This window comes from Ranitomeya imitator, chromosome 8 (assembly GCF_032444005.1).
Source record: "Ranitomeya imitator isolate aRanImi1 chromosome 8, aRanImi1.pri, whole genome shotgun sequence".
NCBI classification, from domain to species: Eukaryota; Metazoa; Chordata; class Amphibia; order Anura; family Dendrobatidae; genus Ranitomeya; species Ranitomeya imitator.
In genome coordinates, this window is record NC_091289.1 from 78,289,330 (window position 1) to 78,315,674 (window position 26,345).

Sequence of the window (26,345 nt, forward strand, 5' to 3'; positions counted from 1 at the left end):
GTAAACAGCTTACAACACAGCAAAGGGATCTCAGCTGCACCTTAGAACACTGTGAAAAAGGTCATCAAGAAGTGGCTTAAAGTTGGCACAATAGTGACATTATCTACAACTGGATGTCCCTCAAAAATTTATGAAAGCACAAGAAGAATATTGGTCCGGGTGGCTTCCAATAGACATATACCAACATTAAAGGAACTGCAGAATTTTTTGGCACGTTCTGGTTATATAAAATCTCTCATTCTTTTATATATCAACCCTAGGGGTAAGAGTGGCAAGTAAAAAAGTTTTTTCTTAAAAAGAAAAACATCCAAGGTATGTTTGCCGCAGAGCTAACACTGAATTACCATAATAACAACATACCCATATTGAAGCCTGGTGGAGGCAGCAATATGCTTTGAGACTCTCTTTCGGCGACTGGAGCTTCAGTCAAGAGGGAGGGAATTATGAATAGTTCCATATGCCAGTTAATTTTGCAACAAAACCTTTAGACTTCTGCTAAAAAGCTGAAGATGAATTTCACTTTTCAGCACTACACCAACCCTAAGCATATCTCCAAATCAAAGAATGGCTTTGCCCGAAGAGAATCAAAGTTTTGGAATGGCCCAGAGCTGAAGCCAATTGAAAATCTGTTGGTGACCTGAAGAGAGCTGTATGTAACACCCCAGGTAACCGGTTGTTACAGTGGCATTGATTTCCTTATGGGGAGAGTGATGTCATGCTTGGAAGAGAGGAAGGATCCCTTTGACAGGAATTCAGCACATACAACACTGTTCTGACTCCAGGGCAGAAGGGGGAGCTCTACACCCGACTTCACGGGAGCTGCTCTCTCTGGTTGGGAGGAGGAGTCAGTTGCTAGGCAGTTAGAGTTAGACAGTTGGTGAGAGGAGAGTGAAGGGAGAGGAAGGAAAGCTGGGGCCATGGAGACAAGTAATGCTGCAGCTCCTGGGAAGGCAAAAGAGAAAGCAGAGCAGTCTGTAAAGTGAGGAAGTGGAGCGCAGGAGAGTGAAGAGCTGGAGAGAGAATCTGCAATTGAGTTTCCTCCATGCTGAGCGCAGATACTGGTAGCCGGAAGACCGGAGGGTGTGGGGGTAACTATGCCCCATGGTAGAAACCGGCGGACAGCAGATTGCAAGTTACCTGTCCACCATTAATGCCCGAGGGCACAGTATCAGAGCCAGGGTCATGATAAAGATCCTGTAAAAAGGCTCGAGCTACCTGTCGTACGTGTAGTGTCCTACCAACAAGGGGAACAGAGAGAAAACGTGAGGCCAAAGGCAGCAAGGGACTACAACACCACAGCGCTAGAAGGTTGGTTAGAAGGGATTCCCAATTTGCTTCCAAGCCGGCCGGACCATACCATCATCCGTGATCTGGTACCTTGGACTGTGGCTGCCTTAAACCAAGTAAAGAGGTAAAGAGACTGAAACCCTGTGTCCTCTGTTTTCTTACTACACTACCTACCACCATCTTCATTTACTATACCGGGAGCCTTGGGGACCTTGCTTCACCTGTTGAAAGCAATACCATCCTTGCTGCAGTAACATCACCCCAGTGGACCCCTTTAAGCAGCATTGTTCACCCCTGACCGAATACCACAGGTGGCGTCACAAACTTTTATTATTCAACTAACCTCTTTAAAGACCGTCCCTTTAATATGGGCACCCAGGGCCACGGACCGGGTCGCCTCCGCCGTGACACATCTTTGAGTACCAGACCCGGTACAGAGTACCCCACGGACCTGGCGGGCGTTCCATGTACATAGAAGATGCCTTTGCCATCTGACAGATTTGGAGCGCCAATGGAAGGATAAGTGGGCAAAGATTTCCTATTCTAGATGTGTCATAAATTCGAAGGGTAATTCAACAATGTATTTGTTTAGGGATGTGCATATGTATGCAACCACATAGTTTTTTTATTTTTCAATTGAAAAGATTTGTTTGTTTTACAGCTGAATTGTACAGATTACAGGTAACAAAAGGAACCTGTCAGGTCTCCAGTGCTCCTAGAACCACCAGCAGTTGTGTGTACCGATCTAAATATTCTGCCTAACAGTTCCTTTACTACATAAACACATCTTTAAAAAAAGTATTTCTAAAGTCCGTTTATGATATGTAAATGAACCTTTTGACTAGTCAATGCAACGTTAGTTTGCCCTGACTAGTCGGCCCACTTAGCATATTATCACGCCTCTGTGGGCGTGATAACATGGCTTCCAAGAGCTGGACGTCATTGCCAGTGCTATAAAAACATTGCACATACGCGCCACTTTTTCCAGCACTACATTGTGCCTCTGAAGTCAGGTGTATGCTTGCCAGCTTCAGAGAAGTGCACAGTGCATGATCAGAAGTACAGAAGACAAAAGAAGGCTATAAGAAGGTAGCAAAACTTTTTAATGTTGCCCTTTCCTCAGTTAAAATGTAAAGAAATGGCAGTTAAAAGGAACATTGGAGGTCAAGATAAGGTCTGGAAGACCAAGCAAAACTTCAGTGAGAGCTGCTTGTACGATTGCTACAGAAGCAAACCAGAACCCCCGCTTGAGTGCAAAAGACCCTCAGAAAGATTTAGCAGACTCTGGAGTTGTGGTACATTGTTCTTCTGTTCAGAGACACCTGCACAATTATCGCCTACATGAGTCATCAGTTGCAAACCTCTCCTGTGTCCTCATAAAATTTGGCGTCGGTAGTATGCAAAAAAACATCTAAACAAGCCTGATGCATTTGGGAAACAGGTCCGGTCGACCGATGGGGTTAAATTAGAACTCTTTGGTCACTATGATCAAAAGGTATGTGTGGAGAAAAAAGGGCACAGAATTTAAGGAAAAGAGTATTTCATCTGACATTAAGGAAGAAGGTGGATTAATCTTGCTTTGGGGTTGTGTTGCAGCCTATGGCACTGGGAATATTTCACGGGTAGAGGGTAGAATGTATTCAATGAAATTTTAATAAATTCTTAATGCAACCATAACACGATCTGTAAAAAAAAAAAAGCTGAAGTTGAAATGAGGATGGCTTCTACAAATGAATAGTCATCTTAAAAACACATCAAAATCCACAATAGACTACCTCAAAAACCTTGAAAACCTGTGGCCAGACCTCAAAATAGCAGTGCATGCAAGACAACCCAGGAATCTCACAGAACTAGAAGAATTTTCCAAGGAAGAATAAATGAAAATCGCTCAAATAAGATTTGAAAGACTCTTGTCTGGCTACAAAAAGTGTTAACAGCTGTGATACTTACATTAATGAGTGTTACTAGGTAGTAACCATGCAGGGTGCCAAACTTTTTCATTGGCCCATTTTCCTTTTTGTAATTTTTAAAATGTAAAAGATGACAAAATACGTTTCTGTATAGATATATCTCACTTCACCAACTTAGACTGTTTAGTTCAGATACATGACACACAGCGTGAGTTTTTCTCACGGTGCTAATGGGGATCTCACCAAGGTCACTGCACTTCAGCCCGGCTGAGAATGCAGCCTTAGTGACTGGAGGTAACTTCAATGACGTCACCACCGTGTGTCTGAGGCTGGGCTCGCAGCAGTTAAGTCACCAGCGGTTCTCAGCCTGGACGATCCCATCTTGGCACTGTCCAAGTTGAAAACTTTATCCCCAGACATTGATTACGGCATGGGACAGAACAACACAGGTATGGTATATTGTTTTTTAATTTTAGTTTTATTACAGGAGAACCAGTGCTTCGGTGGAATTATGCATTAGGTGAGTATAACTGTGTTATTTTTAAATAAAAAAAAAAGTAAAAGTGTGTTTTGTTTTATTTCTAATCATAAACTTTATACGTGTTGTGTCTTACAATAGAATACAGGATTAGTAATGGATAGGTGTCTTATAGACGCTTCTCCATTACTAAGCCGTGGGCTTGATGTCACCGGACAATATACACCATGTTCCAAATTATTATGCAAATTACATTTTTCTTGGATTTTCCTAAATGGTTGGTGCAAATGACAGTCAGTTTAATAAAAGTCACCACCCATTAGAGTATACATAGAATTTTATTGAAGAAACTTCCCAATGATAACAGTATAATCTCCAAAATGGAAAAAAAACTCAATTCACTGTTCATGAGATGGTGCATTGTCTTGCATGAAGATTATTTTGCTCCTGAAGTCACGTTTCAGCTTTTTATACCATGGAAGAAAGTTTTCAGTAAGAAACTCTATATACTTTGCAGAGGTCATTTTCACACCTTCAGGAACTGTAAAGGGCCCTACCAGCTGTTTCCCCATGATTCCGGCCCAAAACATGACTCCTCCACCTCCTTGCTGACATTGCAGCCTTGTTGGGACATGGTGGCCATCCACCAACCATCCACTACTCCTTTCATGTGGACCATCCAGGGTTACTCGACACTCATCAGTAAGCAAGACTGTTAGAAAATTTGTCTTCATGTATGTCTGGGCCCACTGCAGCCTTTGAAGGATCTTACACCTTGAGGTTCGAGGGACACCAGAGGCACCAGCAGCTTCAAATAACTGTTTGCTGCTTTGTAATGGTATTTTGGCAGCTGCTCTCTAAATTCAATGAATTTGTCTGGCAGAAACCTTTCTCATTATGCCTTTATCTGAATGAACTCTGTCTGTGCTCTGTTTCAGTCACAAATTATTATTATTATTTATTTATATAGCACCATTAATTCCATGGTGCTGTACATGAGAAGGGGTTACATCAAAATACAGGTTTCTGAAGAGGTGGGTTTTCAGGTTTCTTTTGAAGGATCCAAATGTGTTGGATAATCGGACGAGTTGGGGCACAGAATTCCAGAGGATGGGGGATATTCGGGAGAAGTCTTGGAGGCAGTTGGGTGAGGAGCGAATAAGTGTGGAGGAGAGTAGGAGGTCTTGGGAGGACCGGAGATTATGTGAGGGAAGATATTGAGAGATTAGTTTGGAAATATACAGAGGAGAAAGGTTATGGATGGCTTTGTAGGTCAGTGTTACTAGTTTAACCTGGATACGCTGGAAAATTGGGAGCCAGTGAAGGGATGTGCAAAGAGGGGAAGCAGGAGTGTAGCGAGGAGAGAGATTAATTAGTCGGGCAGCAGAGATAAGGACGGACTGGAGGGGTGCGAGAGTGTACAATGCACAAGCATTTTGGTAGAGTGAGGGTTGAAGAAAGGACGGATTCTGGAAATATTTTTGAGCTGGAGGCGACAGGAGGTGGCAAGAGCTTGGATGTGCGGTTTCAAGGACAGGGCAGAGTCCAGGGTTACTCCGAGGCATCAGATTTTGGGGACAGGGGAAAGTGTGATTTCATTTATTTTTATAGATCAGGTAGGGAAGATATGCAAGATGGAGGAAAGATAATTAGTTCAAATTTGTCCACATTGAGCTTGAGGAAGCGAGAGGAGAAGGATATGGCTGATAGACACTCTGGGATTTTGGAGAGTAGAGAGGTGACATCTGAGCCAGAGAGGTAGATCTGAGTGTCATCAGCATATGGATGGTACTGGTGTCAATTCTGTCACACAAGGGTGCGACCCATCTTAATTGTCTGCTGCCAAATTAGATGTGAGGTTTTACGGCCTGAGAAATCAGGACACAAATGCAAGCAATTGTCTCTCAAAAGATTCCTGCTTTTATTGGTCGGACCGCTCTTTTATAAGAGAAATTGGGCGGTCTCAGCACATTACATCATAGTTCTTTCCAACTTAATTATCACAAGTCATTTGATTGATTATATTGTTTGTTGCTTATTCTGTACTGTTATCACCCTAATGACCTGTTCTAGGTCAGGTTGGCATCTGTCTATGCATGTATTCTACTGATCTTCAGTCTGTTGGGAATTGATCTCCCTACGTACAGGTGTATTTACTCTTGATAACACTAGTGGAATTACAAAGTCCATCTAGACATATCTTGGCACATCCTGGGATGGAATAATAAACATAATTAAGTCTTATAACAGTGGATCAGAAAACCTTAAAGTGACATGAATCTAATACTAAGCAAAGCGTCCATATAAGTTTGATTTCAGTATATCTTCATATGCCATACATTCTCCCCTTAACAGTTTCCCCTTTGGAGATATGCAAAATCAAAACCCTAATCTCGTCGAACCTATCGATCCGTCCTCCTGGCCTATCTAGCTGAAAAAAAATGCTGGAGCCTGGCTAATTTTCACCGTGTATACGAGACGGTCCATCTCTAGTAGATGGACCCCCTCCTAACGGACTTTGCACAGGAGGAAGTCAGATCCTGGTCTTTCCCTCGTCGGTGTGCTTCAGGCAGACATATTCTGGGGGATGTGAATATGGCATTCCTCTCATGGCTTCACAGCAGCATCTTTCGTATAGGGGATCTTTGAAATCAGCATGTATGGTCATCATCACTTTGGTTTCCATGGTCCTCAACATCATTTTCTTATGGCATGTAGCTATGCGGGTAGAGAATTAAGGCTAATACAGTTAAAACAGATAGAATAGTTATTGAAATCTTAATGGGTCAATAAGTGCCTTTATGGCATCCCCAGTGTATTCTATAGATTGTTGTTGATTATAGTATAGGTAGTTTATCCACTGTATGTTCTTATTTATGGGAATGGTGGGTTTAAGCCCAACTGCTGTCTCGTTCCTGGCTTTGAATCTATCAGGTACCCCCTGTGTGCCCCCACTGGTATCTATGCTTCTTAGCCAAAATTTACCTTTTTTTTCCGTTGCCACCATTCTCCCTCCCAAGTTTAGTACTTGAACCTAGTACATATGACCCTTGGTCATTCTCTGAGGGGTTGTCAATGGTGAGGTGCAGGACTATGCATCCCTCTTTGGGGCACTGAGTGGCAGGGATGTGGAGAATTGAATCTGGAAGGCCCCTCTGGCCTTTAAATGGGGCTTTGGACAGGGTTAATAGGCTGATTCCCCATTTGTCTCTGCGTTGCAGGGCCTGGACTGGATGATATCCCCAGTCACTTTCACCAGTGTGCCACCCAACAAGTGACCAATCCTCACAGTTTGAGCCTTCCTCTGTTTCAGCAGTGGTGACACAGATGAATTGTGTCTTTAGCCAGATGTCAAACTGTGCCATGGGGCCTGGGCATTTTACTATGAGGCAATAGTCAAATTGATATGTTACTCTTGGGGTGAAGATATTATACCAAAATGTCACTATACCCTCCTCATGATTGACTACCCCTTAGTGACTGGCTACCCCTTGAGCTAGGTGAAGGATAAGTGTCAGACGGGTGAAGAGTAGCAGCCGCCACTGGACTCTGGATCTGGCATCTCCTTGCAGTGAGAAGCGTGGACCCATGGACTGCTGTGGTAGTAGACCAGACTTGGAACGGGCTGCAATTTCTAGGTTCGAGGGTACGTCAGTTAAACCTCTTGGTGATGAGGAATCTGTCATCGAGCAGGATCTGGTGGGCACCTTCTAGGTCCTCAGGATCTGGGATGGATGGAACTTGAGAACAAATTTAGTCACATGTTTTATTTAACTTAACAATAAACTTAGTCTGCATAAGCAACAGTCTCTCCCATGACTCTGGACACGGCTATGAGGTTGCCTGGAAGGGGACATTTTCCTGTGTGACCTCAGTTGTATAACATTTTGTATTACTTCCCTGCTGTTGTAGCTTTTTGGCATCTGGAAGGCTTCTGGTCACCCTGGGAAGAGATCAACACACACGAGCACATACATTCCTACCTGGAGGTAGTTGTATGAAGTCAGTTTGCAGTCATTGAAATGGGTAGAGAGGCTTGGGCATGTGTCCATGGTGCATTGCCTATACTATCTGTGTTGTGCAATGTGGAACATGACTGAGTAGAATCCAGTAGGGATCATTGTGAAGCCAGGAGTGACCCTCTCATCTACCAGGGCACATGTATCTTTGGACCGGTGCATTGGATTGTGAGCCACTTGGGTCGTCACAGAGCACAAAGATCTTGGCAGACACACCCGCTGTCCCACCCTCCACAAACCTTCATGGTCCCGAGTACCACTCTGCAACCAGACCTTCGCCTCCTTCCCGGTGGATCCCCGAGTCAGAGCCTGCAAGATACTTAAGGCCAGCTGGTTATACTCAGCGCTTACCATGGTCCGTAGAGGTGCCCCAGGGGTCTCGTGTCGCCTCATTCTTGCAACTTCCTTGGCTGCTAGGTCCTCCTTGGTTGTGCCTTGTCGGTAGTGAGCTTTCTGTGTGCCTCTTTCTTGACTATGGCAAACTCTTTCGGGAGCAGTAGTGAGTCCATCACCTGTTTAATGAGGTGCCAGTGTTTGACAGGAATGCCTAGTTTCAGAAGTGGGATTGGGTCACTCCCAAAAGATATCTTGACATCACATTAATGTATCGTTTCCCCTCAGGCCCTCTAAGCGCCTCAATGAGTGCCGTCAACTCCACCTCTTTTGTGGACACGTGAGGAGGGAGTGGTTCTGCTTTTATTACCTCATGTTGTGTGACCACTGCATACCCAGTGTAGAGCCGTCCATCCTTTCCGATGCTTCTTGCACCATCTACAAAAAGCTCAACATCTGGATTAATGAGAGGTACACGAGAGACATGTGAGAAATCTGCAGTTTCTTGAGCCATAAGGGCTGTACAATTTGCAAAAACACAGTGGTTTACTAGTACTCCTCCCCCACTTTTGAATCCACTACCTCAGTGCTGGAGAGTAGCTGGATTCAAAAACCAAGAAAAAGAAAATTTTACTGGCACATAGCCAAAAATTTTGAAACTTCAATAACTTTTTAACTAAGCAAAAACAGAACATTTTGTTTATAGGGCAACATGTACTTGGGACATAGTACCTATGTGCAAATTTTTGACAGTTGGCACAGTGCCAAGTTTCCGTACTTTACTGGGCGTCTTATCTTACATAGATTTTCAATACTCCTGGAGTTCTTGCTTTCAATTCAACAACAATAGCACTTTCAGTGTCCTTCAACAATATCTTTTTACCAATTCACAGTGAGCATTCTTTAAAACCATACATTTGATTCCACCTACCGACATATTTTATACATTCTGAATCGACATGACATTACTCTCTACTCATCTATCCGTGTGACAGAGACAAACAGTTCTACATTCTAAACCCACAGAGGAGAGCAAAATGTTTTGCAATTTGGATATAATCTTCTGGTTTCCCATTGTTCCGGGGACACCTGAATGGACGTGGTATATCTCGATTTTTCCAAAGCGTTTGATACCGTGCCGCACAAGAGGTTGGTACACAAAATGAGAATGCTTGGTCTGGGGGAAAATGTGTGTAAATGGGTTAGTAACTGGCTTAGTGATAGAAAGCAGAGGGTGGTTATAAATGGTATAGTCTCTAACTGGGTCGCTGTGACCAGTGGGGTACCGCAGGGGTCAGTATTGGGACCTGTTCTCTTCAACATATTCATTAATGATCTGGTAGAAGGTTTACACAGTAAAATATCGATATTTGCAGATGATACAAAACTATGTAAAGCAGTTAATACAAGAGAAGATAGTATTCTGCTACAGATGGATCTGGATAAGTTGGAAACTTGGGCTGAAAGGTGGCAGATGAGGTTTAACAATGATAAATGTAAGGTTATACACATGGGAAGAGGGAATCAATATCACCATTACACACTGAACGGGAAACCACTGGGTAAATCTGACAGGGAGAAGGACTTGGGGATCCTAGTTAATGATAAACTTACCTGGAGCAGCCAGTGCCAGGCAGCAGCTGCCAAGGCAAACAGGATCATGGGGTGCATTAAAAGAGGTCTGGATACACATGATGAGAGCATTATACTGCCTCTGTACAAATCCCTAGTTAGACCGCACATGGAGTACTGTGTCCAGTTTTGGGCACCGGTGCTCAGGAAGGATATAATGGAACTAGAGAGAGTACAAAGGAGGGCAACAAAATTAATAAAGGGGATGGGAGAACTACAATACCCAGATAGATTAGCGAAATTAGGATTATTTAGTCTAGAAAAAAGACGACTGAGGGGCGATCTAATAACCATGTATAAGTATATAAGGGGACAATACAAATATCTCGCTGAGGATCTGTTTATACCAAGGAAGGTGACGGGCACAAGGGGGCATTCTTTGCGTCTGGAGGAGAGAAGGTTTTTCCACCAACATAGAAGAGGATTCTTTACTGTTAGGGCAGTGAGAATCTGGAATTGCTTGCCTGAGGAGGTGGTGATGGCGAACTCAGTCGAGGGGTTCAAGAGAGGCCTGGATGTCTTCCTGGAGCAGAACAATATTGTATCATACAATTATTAGGTTCTGTAGAAGGACGTAGATCTGGGTATTTATTATGATGGAATATAGGCTGAACTGGATGGACAAATGTCTTTTTTCGGCCTTACTAACTATGTTACTATGTTACTATGTTACTATGTATGTTACTGGGATACCAGAGATTATTGTCCTCTATCTGCCTCAACAATGTTCCAGGGGTCCACAGAATGGTCCCGTGAACGTTAAGTTGGAACACTTTTAACTCAGGAAATCTGAGTCCCACTTTACAGCATCAGTCCCACTTTACAGTCGGGGCACGACATTTACAGAATATGTGCTGGGGGTCGGCCTTTTATAATATTCCAGGTAATCCTAATCCCTATAAACCATGTAAATACAAAAATTCCCAGCAAAACAAAGGCAAAACCTTCAGTACAATATAGATTAACGTATTTCAACGGATGTTCACCATTTTTAGTACTATTTTCCATATGACAGAAACATCAGTATTTAGTTAGGAGCTCTGTTTCTAATACATGCGTTTTGGGTGAAAAACCTGACTGTCTGGACTCTGATGGATATATTCGGGATTGTAATTCAGGTCTCGTGGAGAGTGGTTTAGATGAGAATCACTTATAAGGGTACGGATATTCACATACCAAAATGTCCACCTAATTTTCCTTGGGCCATCTTATATGTGGTGGATAGGTCTTCCGAAGCACTTTGTGCAATAGCCATTCACCATAAAGAACACGATTCTCGTCTGTTCTCTTCCTAAAACATGCACAACCCACACAAAATCCGCAGAGCATTTAGCACAGTTGTTTCACTTGCAGCCTCCCCAAATATCAGTTAGAAGGATAACAAATACTTGGTTTCAGCTTATCGCATTCACACATGTGACTATGTGTTTTACTTATTAGCGTTCCTGTTGCTTTATCCTGGTACCAGTTGACCAAGGATCACACCTAATTGGACTCCCTTATACAAGCAGGATTTTTATTCTTAAATTCTTTGCATGCATTCACACGGCATGCAGAGTCCGAGCAAGGAGTCTCATATATCAATCACCTTGTTTCACACACATTTATTCACACAGCTACCTGGCTCTCACGTCTTTCCTTATCTGTGCACTATGACCTGCCCTTCCTTGCTGCCTGCTATCACCTCTGTATTCTCTAGTGCCCTCTGAGGGATATATGTGTCTATCTCTTGAGACAAGTTCCCACAGGGTTTTGAACAGTTGGATATGTGACTGTGAAAGCTGTATGTGCTACTTATGTCAAAGGAAAGGGGTCTTCAGTGATATAGGAAGTTAGCTAACAATTACCACCGGGGTATTTAACAATTCCGCGTAGTCTAAAACTGCCAGATAAATTGCTAGAATATCTGCTTCCACAACACTTTCACTTTAACAACAATCATTTCAAAACCGTCTCACAGAAAAGTTCGGTGACGTTAGTCAAACATTAACTAAAGAGTAACAATGGACTTCGGACCTCACACTACCAGAGATCTCTGTACAAGTGAAAGCAATTACCATTCAAGGAATTCTCTTCCTACATGAACACATTGTAACAACTAACTTTACAATTCTAAAGTATGCAAAACAAAACCGGTTAATTAATCTCTAATCTCACATTTATATACAGAATGAATTCAAAACTTCAACCATGTGTTAGTATGCCTCCTGCCAGCAAACCATACAAACAGACAAAGGACAGCCTAAACTAGCACTGGTGTCAGATACTGCGAATCCCTGACAACAAAACACTTTTACAATTTATCAATCTATATGCCAGCCTGATTTGTAGAAATAAAAAGTCTATACCTGGGCGAAACACACTTTAGGTAGACAGGGAGAGAGCAATCACTCAGTCACATCAATACGGTAATTGTAATTACCCTTCCACCCTTATAGAACAAAACCTATGAACTTATGCTGCAGCCAAAACATCATCACCTTAGCCAGGTGATGTCCGGTGGGCACTCGCAAAAAGTCACCAACCACTTAGAGGTTGTAAAATCACTCAGAGTAATCAAGCCGTTACTCCCACTTGCCCCGAGAGAGACACAGTTCAGACTTCTGCGACCATCGGTCAAGCTGAGAACAGGACCGGAACCAGAGTGACAGTGAAATTGCTCAGTACGTCTCCCTATCTTTTTCAGGCTGGCTGAGGTAAACAATCACGTATGCAAACAAACAAAACAGCAAAGCAGAGAGGCAAAAACAGATAAGGCAGACAATTAAGGAAATCTTGACCAGGGTGGGTTTTTGGTGCTAGGACTTGTCAGAACGGTCACTATGTCCGAGTCTGACAGCCGACTGACCTTTATCTTAGCACGGAAACACTGGAGGGTTATAGGTAAGATGAATGATTTTCTTACCTAGTAGGAGGTGCACTTCTCCACCCTCGAGTGGTCCGGTCCAAGATTGGAAGTCTTCTTTGCGGCTGGTCAGGTTCGAACTTTCTCCTAGCCCCACGTTGGGCGCCAACTGTCAATTCTAAGTATAAGAAAAATCAGCCGCACTCAAATGGTTGAAAGTTCAGCACACTGTGTAGTTTCTTTATTAACACAAACAATAAACATCACCAAGTGCTTTTTTAGGAGGTAAATGGGTGGCGGACTATTCAATTCGGGTAGCGTTTTGACCCCAGCGGGTCTTTATCAAAACCTCACTGTAAAACAGATACAAACATATAAGTGAACTGTACATGTAATATATTAAAAAGAACCGAAAAAAAAGGGAAAACAATAACAAAAACTACAATAACATCAGGTCCAAAATTAATAATGGTACTAATTGACAGCTGTAACAACAGTACTCTGTCCCATACAATTACAAGAACATGCTGTGGAGACCCTATCATAGGGGTGGAGAGTCCCCCATTTTTTGCAGGTAGGAGCAAGGCTATTCCAGGGAAACAGTTACATAGAGCACATATATAAGTCTAAAACAGGAAAACCAGGTGCAGCGATCAGGTCGCTGATGAAATGCACTGACCTTATGCCAAAGAGGTAGAGGAGAGGAGAAAGAGCTGAGTTCCCATAGGGCTAAGGGGAAGTAGAGAGAAGGGAGAGAAAACAGCAGGGAATAAGCAAATGACCAGTAAAACAAGTAAGCCACTGTAAGCAAGAGGAGAGAGACTTAACAATTAACAGCTCTGGTGGAGTTGTGTGGAAGCACGTCCGCCTGGTGGGTGATGTAGGAGCAAATGTGTAAGGCTGCGAGTATTTATACACAAGACCCATACGGTCATATCCGGGTCTGTGCAGTGGCTCAGACTGGGAAAGAGGCTAGGAACGCTGTGTATTCAGACTGAGTCTGCGCTGTGGCCACAGAGTAGATGCCAGCAGCGTGATAGTCCGGCGCCTGCGTAGTGTGCTCAGGGAGATATGCAGAGCTACTGCAGGTTAGGGCGGAGTCCAAGTAACCAGCTTGGAGGGCTAAGGGAGCGTATGTAAAGGGAGAAGTTAGGGAGCGTGTATAAAGAGAAAACAGAACATGAGAACAAGAGGCTGGGAACTGGGTGTATGTGTATTGGAGGTATAGATGGAAGTGTCCCAGAGTCAGCGAAAGAAAAAGATGAAAAAAGGAAAAAAATAAAAAGATATGAATAAAAAAATATAAAAAATAGTAATGAAGAAAAAGAGAAGAGAGGAAGTTGTGTATGCTTAAAGCAAGCAGAGTTGGGGGCGTGGCCTAACTGCCGATGGAGTAGGTTGCACAGAGCGGGAGCTCCGCAGCCAGGAACCTTAAAGCGGCCCATATCTACCTCCTCAATGTCCTCGTTCACCTCCGCGATATCGGTACCGGCTCCCGGTGCGGTGGTGAGTGTATGGGGAAATCTAAAGCGGGCGCCCGTGATCCCTCCAGGAGAATTCCTGATTTCTTTGCGACCACCCCACAACCACCGCCAAAATCCAAGATGGCGCCGTCCTCCCCCAGACCTTCCCGCTCTTCGCAACGCTCAAGCGTCGCAATCAAGTGATGCGGCGTTGCATCCAGGCGGAGCAGCGTTGCATTCAGGCGGAGCAGCGTCAAATTCAGGCGCTGTAGCGTCGGATTCAGCTGACGGTCCGGTAACTGCTGCTCTCCTCAAGGGCCTACTTGGAGACCTCAGAACCTCCATTCAAGAGGATATGCGCTCTATGCTGGCTGAACTAAGTGGGGAAGTGGTGGAGTTGGGTAATCGCACGGACCGCCTGGAATGCAAGATGGCGGAGCTGGTCTCTTCCCATAACGAGCTCTGGGACGCTTATGAGACCCTGCAAACCCTGGCCACTAATACCCACTCTAAAGCCCTGGACCTGGAGGATAGGTCCAGGAGAAACAACATCAAACTCAGAGGCATTGAGGAATCTGTCCCTGCAGGAGATTTGAAACCATTTTTGCAGGACTTTATAGCTGCAGCTCTCCCTCAGTTTGCTCCAAAGGATATCATAATTGACCGTGTGCACAGGATCCCTAAACCGTCTGGCCTGGGTCCCTCCGTCCCAAGAGACGTGCTGGCACGCATACACTTCTACGAAATGAAGGAAGATTTTCTCCAGGCTCTAAGGAAGAATCCAACCCTCCCTGAAAGATTTGCACGCATCTCTGTTTTCCCAGATCTCTCTCCGGGTACTCTGGCCCTTCGGAGGGCCTTTGCCCCCCTATACTACTATCCTCAGAGAGAAAGGCATCCAGTACCGCTGGGGGTTTCCTACCAAGCTCCTCATCCGCAAAGATGGATCGATCACCACCTGCCTGATGCCGTCTCACGCAGCTTCCGCTCTCTCCAAATGGGGACTCTCAACTCCTGATTCTCCGGTCTCTGTGAACCTGTCTAGGCCTGGAGGTGGCGGAGGCTCCAGGGCCCGCATTACTCCGGACTGGGAGGTGGCCTGAGCCCACTGCACCTATGGTTCCTGGCTATTTTCACGCACGGATTTATTTTGTTTTCTTTTTTCTCGTTTTTAAGCTGCGCTGGTCCCTCTTTCGAGTGTATCCGCAGCATTTGTTTGCCCCATAGGTGAACTGTTTTTTGATTCTCACCTTTTGGACTCAGGGTTTCCCTGAATGGACCTCGGTCCACTGGTTTACTTGTTATCTGTCGTATGTCTTGTTTGTGTCCCCCCCTCTCGTTCTCCCCTTCCTCCAGTTTTCCCACATGTATGCTCTAGGTTATTGGCCACATGTCTTATGCTCTCATACACAGGTTATCGGTGTTCGGATAACTGCAAAACTGTTTATATGACATCATTATGAGTATCTCGTTGTATTCAATTAATGTTAATGGTCTCAACTCTCCGGGCAAGAGGTCTGTTGTGTGGCGTCAGTTGAGCAAATCCCGCCATGATATTTTGTGCCTTCAGGAAACACACTTGCTGGAATGTGACAATCCCAGAATGCACTCAGGCTTATATTCGCACCAATTTTTTGCTAACGGCCCGTCAAAAAAGGCGGGAGTAGCCATTTTCTTTAGCAGGGCCAACTCCTCCCAGCTGGTTCGCTCTATTGCGGATCCGCTGGGGAGGTTTATTGTGGTTCTCTGCCTTATTAACAACGCACCCTACACCATTGCCTCGATCTATGCCCCTAATGTAGGGCAGCTCAAGTTTCTGGAGGGGGTTTTCAAAATTCTACACGATATCCAACATGGTCATAAACTGATTGCTGGTGATTTCAATGCTCCAATGTTTAGGGATTTGGACTGCTCTGCCTCTTCCCTGTCAAGATGCGAAGCAGGTCCTTTAACTAATTCTTTCAACTTACATGATATCTGGAGATATCTGCATTGCGGCGAGAGAGACTACACGTTCTTGTCTCCCAGGCACGGCTCCTACAGCAGGATTGATTTTGTGCTGGTGAATGACGTGGCTCTTCCTCATTGCATATCGGCAGATATAGGCAGTATCACATGGTCGGATCATGCCCCCGTGTCCCTTACTCTAAAAGACCCCTTGGCCATCAGGCCTCCCGCACACTGGCGTCTCAACGCCCATCTCCTTGCTGACCAATCTAACTCCCAGGGTATTGAGGAGGCTTTGCGGGAATTTTTCGCTTCCAATGATACCCCCGACATACGTGACGACACCCTTTGGTTTGCCCACAAGGCAGTAATCAGGGGTTGCCTCATCAAGATGGCGGCAACGGCCAAAAGAAAGTATAATGCAGCTCTCCAATCTGCCCTGGATGATTTAACCCACCTCGAGACGGCTCACAAAATATCCCCTACTCCTGCGCTTTTCTCTGATCTCTCTGCAGCTCGCATGCATGTCTGCAACCTGCTCCTCCATAAAGCTGAGAAGACTCTGAGGAAAACTAGAGCTAAATTTTATGCAATGGGGAACCGAGCGGGCGCTGTTCTGGCTAGACGTATTAGGAGGAGAGAGACTCAATCCAAGATCCCATTCTTGCTCAGGCCTGACGGTTCCCGGGTGTGCAACCCTATTCATATTGCTGAGGAATTTGCATCTTACTATTCCTCTCTCTATGACCTCGGGTCTGACCCAGGGATTCGCCAGCCTTCGCGGGAGTCAATTTTAGCATTCTTGGAGAAGGTTAATCTCCCCTCGGCCAATCCGGAGCAGCTCTCTTTCCTAAACTCCCCCATTGTCGAGTCTGAGCTCTCGCAGATTGTCAGAGAGGCTAATAAGGGGTCCTCCCCTGGGCCAGATGGCTTTTCTTTACTATGCCCAGTTCTTTCCTGTCCTCTCCCCTTATCTTTTGCGCCTTTTTAATAATTGGTTGTCGACAGGCAGTATTAGGGCTGAGGGGTTGGAGGCCTCCATAGTGACTCTCCCCAAACAAGGGAAACCCCCAACATCTCCGGGGAACTTCCGCCCGATAGCACTCTTAAACTGCGACGTGAAGATTTACGCAAAAATCTGGGCCAACAGATTATTCTCGGTGCTCCCTGGCCTCATTCACCCAGACCAAGTTGGGTTTGTCCCGGGCAGACAGACCAGGGATGGCACCAGGCGCCTGATGGATCTTTTGGATGTGGTGGAGGTGGGTGGCCTCCCCAGTGTATTTCTGTCGCTAGATGCTGAAAAAGCGTTCGACAGGGTGCACTGGGGATATATTGAACTCATACTGGAAAAGTTTGGGCTTATTGGGCAAATTGGTAGAGCGGTTATGGCACTTTATTCCAACCCCTGTGCGTCGGTTCGATCGGCGGGTTTTGGGTCTCGAACATTCCCCATTCGGAATGGTACGCGTCAGGGCTGCCCCCTCTCCCCTATCATCTTTGCTCTGGTCATGGAGCCCTTGGCTGCAATGGTCAGGCAAAGCGCGGACATAAAGGGAATTGTGGTGGGGGGAACTGAACATAAAATTGGTCTTTATGCCGATGATGTGGTATTAACCTGCACCTCACCTTTAACTTCGTTGAACGCGTTTACCTCCATTTTAACAGAATTTTCGGCGGTCTCATACTACAAACTTAATTTGACCAAATCCACAATCTTTCCCCTTTTCCTCCCGGTTCCCCTCCAGATCCAAATTCAATCACAATACGCGTTTATTTGGGCTACCCTGGGCTTCACGTACCTAGGTATTAAGATAACAAGGTTAGACAATATAGTTCGCGCTAACTGTGAGGAAACCCTTGCGGAGGTCAGGAAGGGCATAGATCATTTATCGAATGCGCCGCTCTCATGGATGGCCCGTATACAAACTGCTAAAATGCTATTCCTACCTAAGATTATGTATCTCTTCTGTTGCCTCCCCCTTTCTATCCCCGCGAAGTTTATCTCAGCTTTCCAATCGCTTATAGATCGGTTTATTTGGAACAAGAAGCCACACAGGGTCAGGCGTCGGATTATGTCCCTACCGTACTCTATGGGTGGGCTGGGCGCTCCTGCGGTACAGTCTTACTATAGGTCGGCAAACCTTGAGCCCCTTAAAATATGGTGGGAGGGGAACTCATGCTTGCCCTGGTTCCTTATTGAGTCCCACTTTGCCCCCCAGAACTCGCTTAAACTACTCTTAGAACTTCAGCTGCTTCGGGTCCCTCTTGTGGGCCCTTGTCTCCGCTCTATCAGGAATGCTGCTAAACTCTGGGCGCTGCTTAGCTACTCCCATTTGGGGTTCATGTATGATTATGTCTCTTTGCAGGCTCTGGAGTATGCTATCGGACACATTTCTCTTTCCTCCTGGAGAAGTCGTGGGGTGCTCCGGGTGGCGGACCTATTTGGCTCAGATGGTCTTCTGTCATTCGAGGACCTCTCAGGGAGATTCTCCCTGAACATCAATGACCTTTTCCAATATCTTCAGCTCCGTAGCTTTCTCAGGTCACGTCGGTCGTTCGGAGCGCCCCCGCCTTTAACAGAGGACCCAGCTCATAGGTTCTTCAGACCAGCCACTATATTGCCCCATGGCATATCCATTATCTACAAAGCCCTCATATCCGATGGTTCCACTGACAAATTTCAATTTATGACTTCCTGGGAGTCTTCGCTGGGTTTTGAGGCCTCTCTGGAGGATTGGCAGTTTGCAATGATACATCCCTCTAAATTCTCCTCTTGTATTAGTCACTTGGAACAGGTGAAAAAGATACAACTACATTGGTACATTACCCCCGTCCGTTTGGTGAGGTTTTCCCCGTCCTCCTCCCCTCTCTGTTGGAAGGGGTGTGGCGCCTTGGGATCCTCGTCCCATGTTTGGTGGTCGTGCCCGCGGATTCAGGCTTTCTGGAGCGAGGTGGAGGCACTGATTACCGACCTGACTCGTCTCCCCCTGGCGCTGAGTGGTCAACTTGCTGTCCTGGGCATTTCCCTCATCGATCTTCCCTCCCCTCTCCGGCCCATTGTCTCTAATGTCCTAGTTGCCGCCAGACAATGCATTGCGAAACATTGGAGGTCCTCAGATCTCCCTTCCAGAGCCGAACTGATCGCCAAAATCGACTTACACTTCTGTTATGAGGTTATTATGGCTCAGGGTTTGGCGAGGAGAGCTAGGGTCCTCTCATGGTGGGACCCCTGGGTGTCCTCCGTACACATCTCCCAATCTGCTCTTACCCTCATTTAAATGGTATATTTCATCAATCTCCTTTTTCTTGCTGTACTTGACACTGTGACTGTGTATTTTGTACTGATTATGTTGTGGTCTTCATGCTTTTTGTACTGGATTTGTCACCCCATCCCTCTTCCCTCTCTGATTGCCCTCCCCTCCCTTCCTCCCCCTCCTATTCCCGAAGTTCACTGTTGTATGGTTAATATGCAATTTCTCAATAAAAACTTATTGGTTAAAAAAAAGGCAAGCAGAGTTATGCCTAATCTCGGTAAGCAAGCTAAAATGGGGGTATATACTCCCTCTAGTTGGGAGGAAAAATTAGAGAGTTGTACATAAATAAAAAAAAAATAGAATAAAGTAAAATAAAATAGAATAAAGATGAAAGAATAAAAAAAATGGAAAAAAAATAAAAAAATTAAAAAAATGAAACTAAGAATAAAGGAATAAAAAACGACTAAACCAAAACTGGAAAGAATGTACTAAGAAAAAAAGGAAAAAGAGGAGTAATAACAAACGAGGAAAAACAAGAGAGCTACAAGGAAAAAGCAAAAGGGAAAAGATAAAAGAAAAAAACAAGTACACAAATAATGAAAAAAGGGGATGTCAAAAAAGCAAATGAAAAGTAAAAAAATATAAAAAATAATAAATAAGAGAAAAAAAAAAAAAGGAAAAATGAGGAAAAAAATTTTTTTAAAAAAAGAAAAAACTAAAAAGAGAAAATAAGCGGGACTTACCCAGATCAGCCGAATAGAGGAAAAGAAAACCGAATACATATTTTTCTTATAACGCTTGCTCAAGAGGTCTGATGTGGGAAGGAAGGGTGGAGACAAAAAGAATGACATAGGTTAGAAATGGGGGCGACCTTGACCGGAAAACCTGGAGAACCTGCGGCAGATATAGTTACATCATATCAAAGTTACATATAGAACAATCCACTCAACTAAAAGGTCAAATCTAATTCCCTGTTGAGGCCTTTGGGGGCCATGGTCTGTAGCGTATAAATCCAAAAGGATTCTCTTTCCTTCAGAAGTTTAACGTGATCACCCCCACGCCTGGGTTTTTCTACCCTTTCTTTCACCTGGTAGCGGAGTTGGGAAACGGAGTGGTTGGCCAGAGCAAAGTGGTGTGGGAGTGGGAGCCAAGTTTTTTTCAGTCTAATTGTAGATTTGTGGCTCGAAATTCTGTCCCGCACATGCTGTGTGGTCTCCCCTATATACAGGAGGCCACACAGGCATTTAATAAGGTACACCACAAAGTTGGTTTCACAAGTATAAAAGCCATTAATCTTAAACCTCTTGCCTGTGTGCGGATGTAGGAATTCACTGGATCTAATTACATTGGCACAACATGCGCAATTCAAGCATGGGAATGTACCCATTCGCTGCGAGCTCAGGAATTGTTGTATAGGTTGTTTAGTGAGACTGCCAATGTCGGCCCTGACCAGGGAGTCTTTGTAGTTCCTAGGTCTGCGTTTGCACATCAGTGCATGTGTTTAAAAGGATGCTATTTGTGGGTAGGCTTCTGAAAGGAGAGGCCAGTGTTTGTTGATGGTTTTATAGATCAATGGCATGATGGGGTGATGTGTATGTACGAAAGGAACCCGTTCGGGTTTAGAAACGCGGGATCTGCAAGGAGGGCGTTCAAGTGCCCTCTGTTTTTCCATTGTAAGAATTTTTTCTGGGTATTTCCTGCTCCTGAGTTTTTGGGCCATGTCGTCCAACCGTGAACGAACCAAGTCTGTATCAGAGACAATGTTGGTGACCCTCAGGAATTGGGAGCGTGGGAGACTCTCACGGGTAGATCTAGGATGACAGCTTGTGAAAAGAAGTAAATTATTAGAGTCTGGGTTTTACAAAAATATCCGTGTCCAAACCCCCTTTGTCATTTTTGGTCACCAGGGTGTCCAAAAATGGGATTTTCTGGATGTCACATCTAGGGGTGAACTGCAGCTCTGGTCTGATGTTGTTGATCTGCAAACAAAAGAAGAAAAAGTATCTGGTGTTCCATCCCATAGGCAGAACACATCATCAATGTATCGGAGCCAGCATTTAGAGTGTTTCCGGAACAGTGTGTTGTTGTAAATGTGTTTGTTCTCGAATGTGTCCATATAGTTGTTCGCATATGCTGGCGCCACGTTAGAGCCCATGGCAGTCCCGCAGGTTTGAAGGTAGAACTGATCCCAAAACATAAAAAAATTGTCCTTGAGGACTACAGAGAGAAGGTCTAAAATAAACTGCTGGGATTGTGGGCTAAGATCTAGGGTCTGTAGTAGGTTATCAACCGCCTCCAAGCCTAGTTCGTGCTTGATGGATGTGTATAAACTCTTGACATCAAGAGTAGTCAAAAGGCAATGTGATGTGACCGTGGAAAACTGCTTGATTGTCCTGATAAAGTGGCCTGTATCCAGGATAAAAGATTTTGTATTTTTAATCAATGGGGTCAGATACTTTTCTAAAAAAATGGACAGAGGTGCTAGGATGGAGTCTGTTGATGCGACTATGGGGCGGCCCGGGGGATTCGTGAGGGATTTATGAATTTTGGGGAGTTGATCTCCCTACGTACAGGTGTATGTACTCTTGATAACACTAGTGGAATTACAAAGTCCATCTAGACATATCTTGGCACATCCTGGGATGGAATAATAAACATAATTAAGTCTTATAACAGTGGATCAAAAAACCTTAAAGTGACATGAATCTAATACTAAGCAAAGTGTCCATATAAGTTTGATTTCAGTATATCTTCATATGCCATATCTTCATATGCCATACATTCTCCCCTTAACACTGGAAGCCATAGGACCTTATGAGTTGTCCCAGGCCGAGTGTATAGATTGAGAAGAGTAAGGGCCCAAGGACAGAGCCTTGAGGGACGCCAACAGACAGGAAGAGGTAGTATGGGAGTAGGAAATGCTAAATGTGCGGTTGGTAAGGTATGAGGAGATCCAAGATTTGGCGAGGTCTTTGACTCCAAAGGAAGAGAGGATCTGTAGTAGGAGGCAGTGGTCAACTGTGTCGAAGGCAGAGGACAGGTCTAGAAGTAGGAGTATAGAGGATTGTTTGTTAGCTTTTGCTGTAAGTAAGTCAGTAATTTTGGTCAGGGCAGTCTCAGTGGAATGGTGGGGACGGAAGCCAGATTGTACGTTGTCGAAGAGAGAATTAGATTCAAAGTGAGAGGAAAGTTCAGCATGGACGTGCTGCTCAAGGAGTTTGGATGCAAATGGGAGCAAAGATATGGGGCGATAGTTGGACATAGCGCTTGGGTCAAGGGATGGCTTTTTGAGGATAGGTGTGATTGTGGCATGTGTGAAAGCAGTGGGGAAGGTACCAGAAGTTAGAAATAGGTTGAAGAGATGGGTTGGGAATGGGATTAGTGTGGTAAGGTTGGTAGGAGGTGGGATGGGATGGGGTCAAGTGCACAAGTGGTGAGGTGTGATTTGGAGAGAAGATGAGCAAGCTCTCCTTCAGTGATTTTGGAGAGGAAAGTTATGGGGTTTGGGCATTGGTCTGGTATACAAAGGGGTTGTGGTTGTTTGACGACAAAGATTTGCCTTGTTTGGTCGATCTTATTTTTGAAGTGCGTGGCAAAGTCCTCGGCAACGATTAGGGAACTCGGAGGGGGCAGTGGTGGGCAGAGCAGGGAGTTAAAAGTGTTGAACAACTGTTTGGGGTTTTGGGATAAGGAAGATACGAGGATTGTGAAGTATGCCTGTTTAGCAGAGGTGAGAGCTGATTTGAATGCGAGTGTTGCTTGTTTGAGTGCAGTGAAGTCGTCTTGCGAATGTGTTTTCTTCCAATGCCGTTCTGCAATTCTGGATACTTGCCGAAGCTTTTTAGTGGTGTTATTGTGCCAGGGTTGTCTATTGGTTTGTCGCACTCTGCTACTCATTACGGGGCGACCATGTTGATAGCTGATGCAAGAGTGGCATTGTAGAAATCAGTGGCAGTATCTGTGTCGTGGAGTGAGGATATGGATGCTAGTGGTAGGATAGTCAGAGTGTGTGTGGGTGTCTAGGTGTGTGAGGTTACTGCATGGGTGCGCATGTTGCTGGACATGGGTGACAGGTGAGGAGGACAGGGATGAGAAAGTGAGTAAATGGTGTTCAGATAGAGGGAGAGTGGAGGTTGTGAAGTTAGATAGGGAGGAGAAACGGGTGAAGACAAGGTCTAATGTGTGTCCGTCTGTGTGGGTGGCTGAGGAGGACCACTGAGAAAGTCCAAAGGATGCAGTAAGGGATAGGAGTTTGGAGGCTGACACTTAAATCCAATTTGCATAATAATTTGGAACAGTGTGAGGCTACCATCACACTAGCAGTATTTGGTCAGTATTTTACATCAGTATTTGTAAGCCAAAACCAGGAGTTGAACAATTAGAGGAAAAGTATAATAGAAACATATGCACCACTTCTGCAGTTATCACCCACTCCTGGTTTTGGCTTGGAAATACTGATGTAAAATAATGACCAAATACTGCTAGTGTGACGGCAGCCTAAAGGTGACATCAACCCCGCAAATATTAATCCCACTTGCCACCACTATAGGTCAAGTGGGAAGAGCCAGGCTGCTATTTTAATGCTAGGAGGGGGCAACATCCATGGCCCCTTACGAGCCTGAGAATACCAACCCCCAGCTGTCTGCTTTAGCAAGGCTAGTTGTCAAAAATGAGGGGGGGGGAACTCATTGTTGTTTTATTTTTAATTATTTGTTTAGTTAAAAAAATAAGGTGTGGGGACCAATCTATTCTTGATAACCAGCATTGCTGAAGATGACTGCTACGGGTTGCAGCCCCCAGCTATGACTTTTACCTGGCTGGTTATCAAAAATACAAAGGAACCCAAGCCATTTTTTTTTAATTATTTATTTACAGCGCAGGAGCTGTTGATTAATACTCCCATCCTCCGCTCCAGATCTCGCTGTTATTAGCGGCAGCAGGTGTCGGATGATGTGAGCTGTAGTCCCATCAGCTGATGCCAGTGACCAGAGGTACACTTTATACCTCTGATCACAGCTGCGCATTCACACTGTCTTTTGACAGTGTGGGAACCGTGGCTCTCTGACCGGCGGGGTTTCACTGCCGATCAGAAGCGGCATTTGCCGCACTGTCATATGCATACAAACACACGTACATTCCTAAACCAAGAATCTGCAAAACCCCTAGTCCATGCCCTCATCATCTCCCGCCTCGAGTACTGTAACCTCCTGCTCTGTGGCCTCCCCTCTAACATCCCTCCAATCTATTCTAAACTCTGCTGCCCGATTAATCCACCTATCCCCCTGCTATTCCCCGGCCTATGCCCTCTGTCAATCCCTTCATTGGTCTCCATTACCCAGAGACTCCAGTGCAAAAGCCTAACCATGACATACAAAGCCATCCACAACCTGTCTCCTCCATACATCTGTGACCTAGTCTCCCAGTACTTTCCTGCATGCAACCTCCGACCCTCACAAGATCTCCTTCCCACAATCGCATACAAGATTTCTCTCGCGCATCACCCCTACTCTGGAACTCTCTATCACAACATATCAGACTCACCTACCATCGAAACCTTTAAAAAGAACCTGAAGACCTACCTCTTCCAGCAAACCTACAACCTGCAGTAACCACCGATCGACCAAACCACTGCACGACCAGCTCTATCCTCACCTACTGTATCCTCACCCATCCCTTGTAGATTGTGAGCCCTCGCGGGCAGGGTCCTCTCTCCTCCTGTACCAGTTGTGACTTGTATTGTTCAAGATTATTGTACCTGTTTTTATTATGTATACCCCTCCTCACATGTAAAGCGCCATGGAATAAATGGCGCTGTAATAATAAATAATAATAATAATAATGTGCAGCATTATATGGGGCAAATATCTGTATGGGGCCATGTGCAGCATTATATGGGGCAAATATTTCTATGGAGCATCTTATGGGGCCATATTCCGCATTTGCGCAGCATTACATGGGGCATATTTTAATATGGAGCATCTTATGGAGTCCATAAACTGGAGCATTATATGGGGCATATTTTGTATGGAGCATCTTATGGGGCCATCATGAACTGTATGGAGCACTATATGGGGCTCCTGATTCAATATGGATATTCAAAAACACTTAGCCTACTGATGTCTCAATTAATTGTACTTTTATTGGTATCTATTTTTATTTTTGAAATTTACCAGTAGCTGCTGCATTTTCCACCCTAGGCTTATACTCGAGTCATTAAGTTTTCCTAGTTTTTTGTGGCAAAATTAGGGGGGTCGGCTTATACTCCGGTCGGCTTATACTCGAGTATATACAGGTAACTTTTAGCAATTATTTATGAAAAAACTAAAATTTGGCAAAAATTTAGAAAATGTTGCAATTTTCAAAGTTTTAATGTTTGTACACTTAAAGGGAACCGGTCACCCCCAAAATCGAGGGTGAGGTAAGCCCACCGGCATCAGGGGCTTATCTATAGCATTCTGTAATGCTGTAGATAAGCCCCCGATGTATCCTAAAAGATGAGAAAAAGAGGTTATATTATACTCACTCAGGGTGGTCCCAGTCCGGTCCGATGGGTGTCGCGGTCCAGTCCGGCGCCTCCTATCTTCATCAGATAACATCCCCTTATCTTCACGCTCTGGCTGTAGATAAGCCCCTGATACCGGTGGGCTTAGCTCACCGTCAATTTTGGGGGTGACAGGTTCCCTTTAAATCAGAGTGGTGTCACACAAAATAGTTAATAAATAACATTTTCCACATGTCAAGTTTACATCAGCACAATTTTAGGAACATAATTTTTTTCCTTAGGATGTTATAAGGGTTAAAAGTTGAGCAGCAATATCTAATTTTTCCAAACAAATTTGCAAAACCATTTTTTTTTTAGGGACCACCTCACATTTGAAGTGAGTTCTGGGTTCAATATAACAGAAAATACCCAAAAGTCTAAAAACTGCACCCCTCAAGGTGCGCAAAACCACATTCAAGAAGTTTATTAACCCTTCGGGTGCTTCACGAGAACTAAACAATGTGGAAGGAAAAAAATAACATTTTACTATTTTCACAAAAAATTTGCTTTGGAACCAATTTTTTTTTATTTTCACAAGGGTATCAGGAAAAAATGGAAGACACAATTTGTTGTGCAATTTCTTCTGAGTATGCCGCTACCTCATATGTGGGGGAAAGCCACAGTTTGGGTGCT

At 44.6% G+C, this 26,345-nt stretch overlaps 2 long non-coding RNA genes across 5 annotated transcripts in view; one reads left to right on the forward strand and one right to left on the reverse strand.

Moving 5' to 3' along the window:
• The window catches only part of LOC138647831 (uncharacterized), a 269,076-nt gene that overhangs the window by 101,649 nt on the left and 141,082 nt on the right, over positions 1-26,345 (forward strand). The gene's annotated exons all lie outside the window — the stretch shown is intronic.
• Positions 12,731-13,234, reverse strand: LOC138647130 (uncharacterized). The gene is made up of 2 exons (XR_011314896.1): positions 13,184-13,234; positions 12,731-12,857 (listed from the first exon to the last, which is right to left on the reverse strand). It is a non-coding gene; the product is annotated as an uncharacterized lncRNA (long non-coding RNA).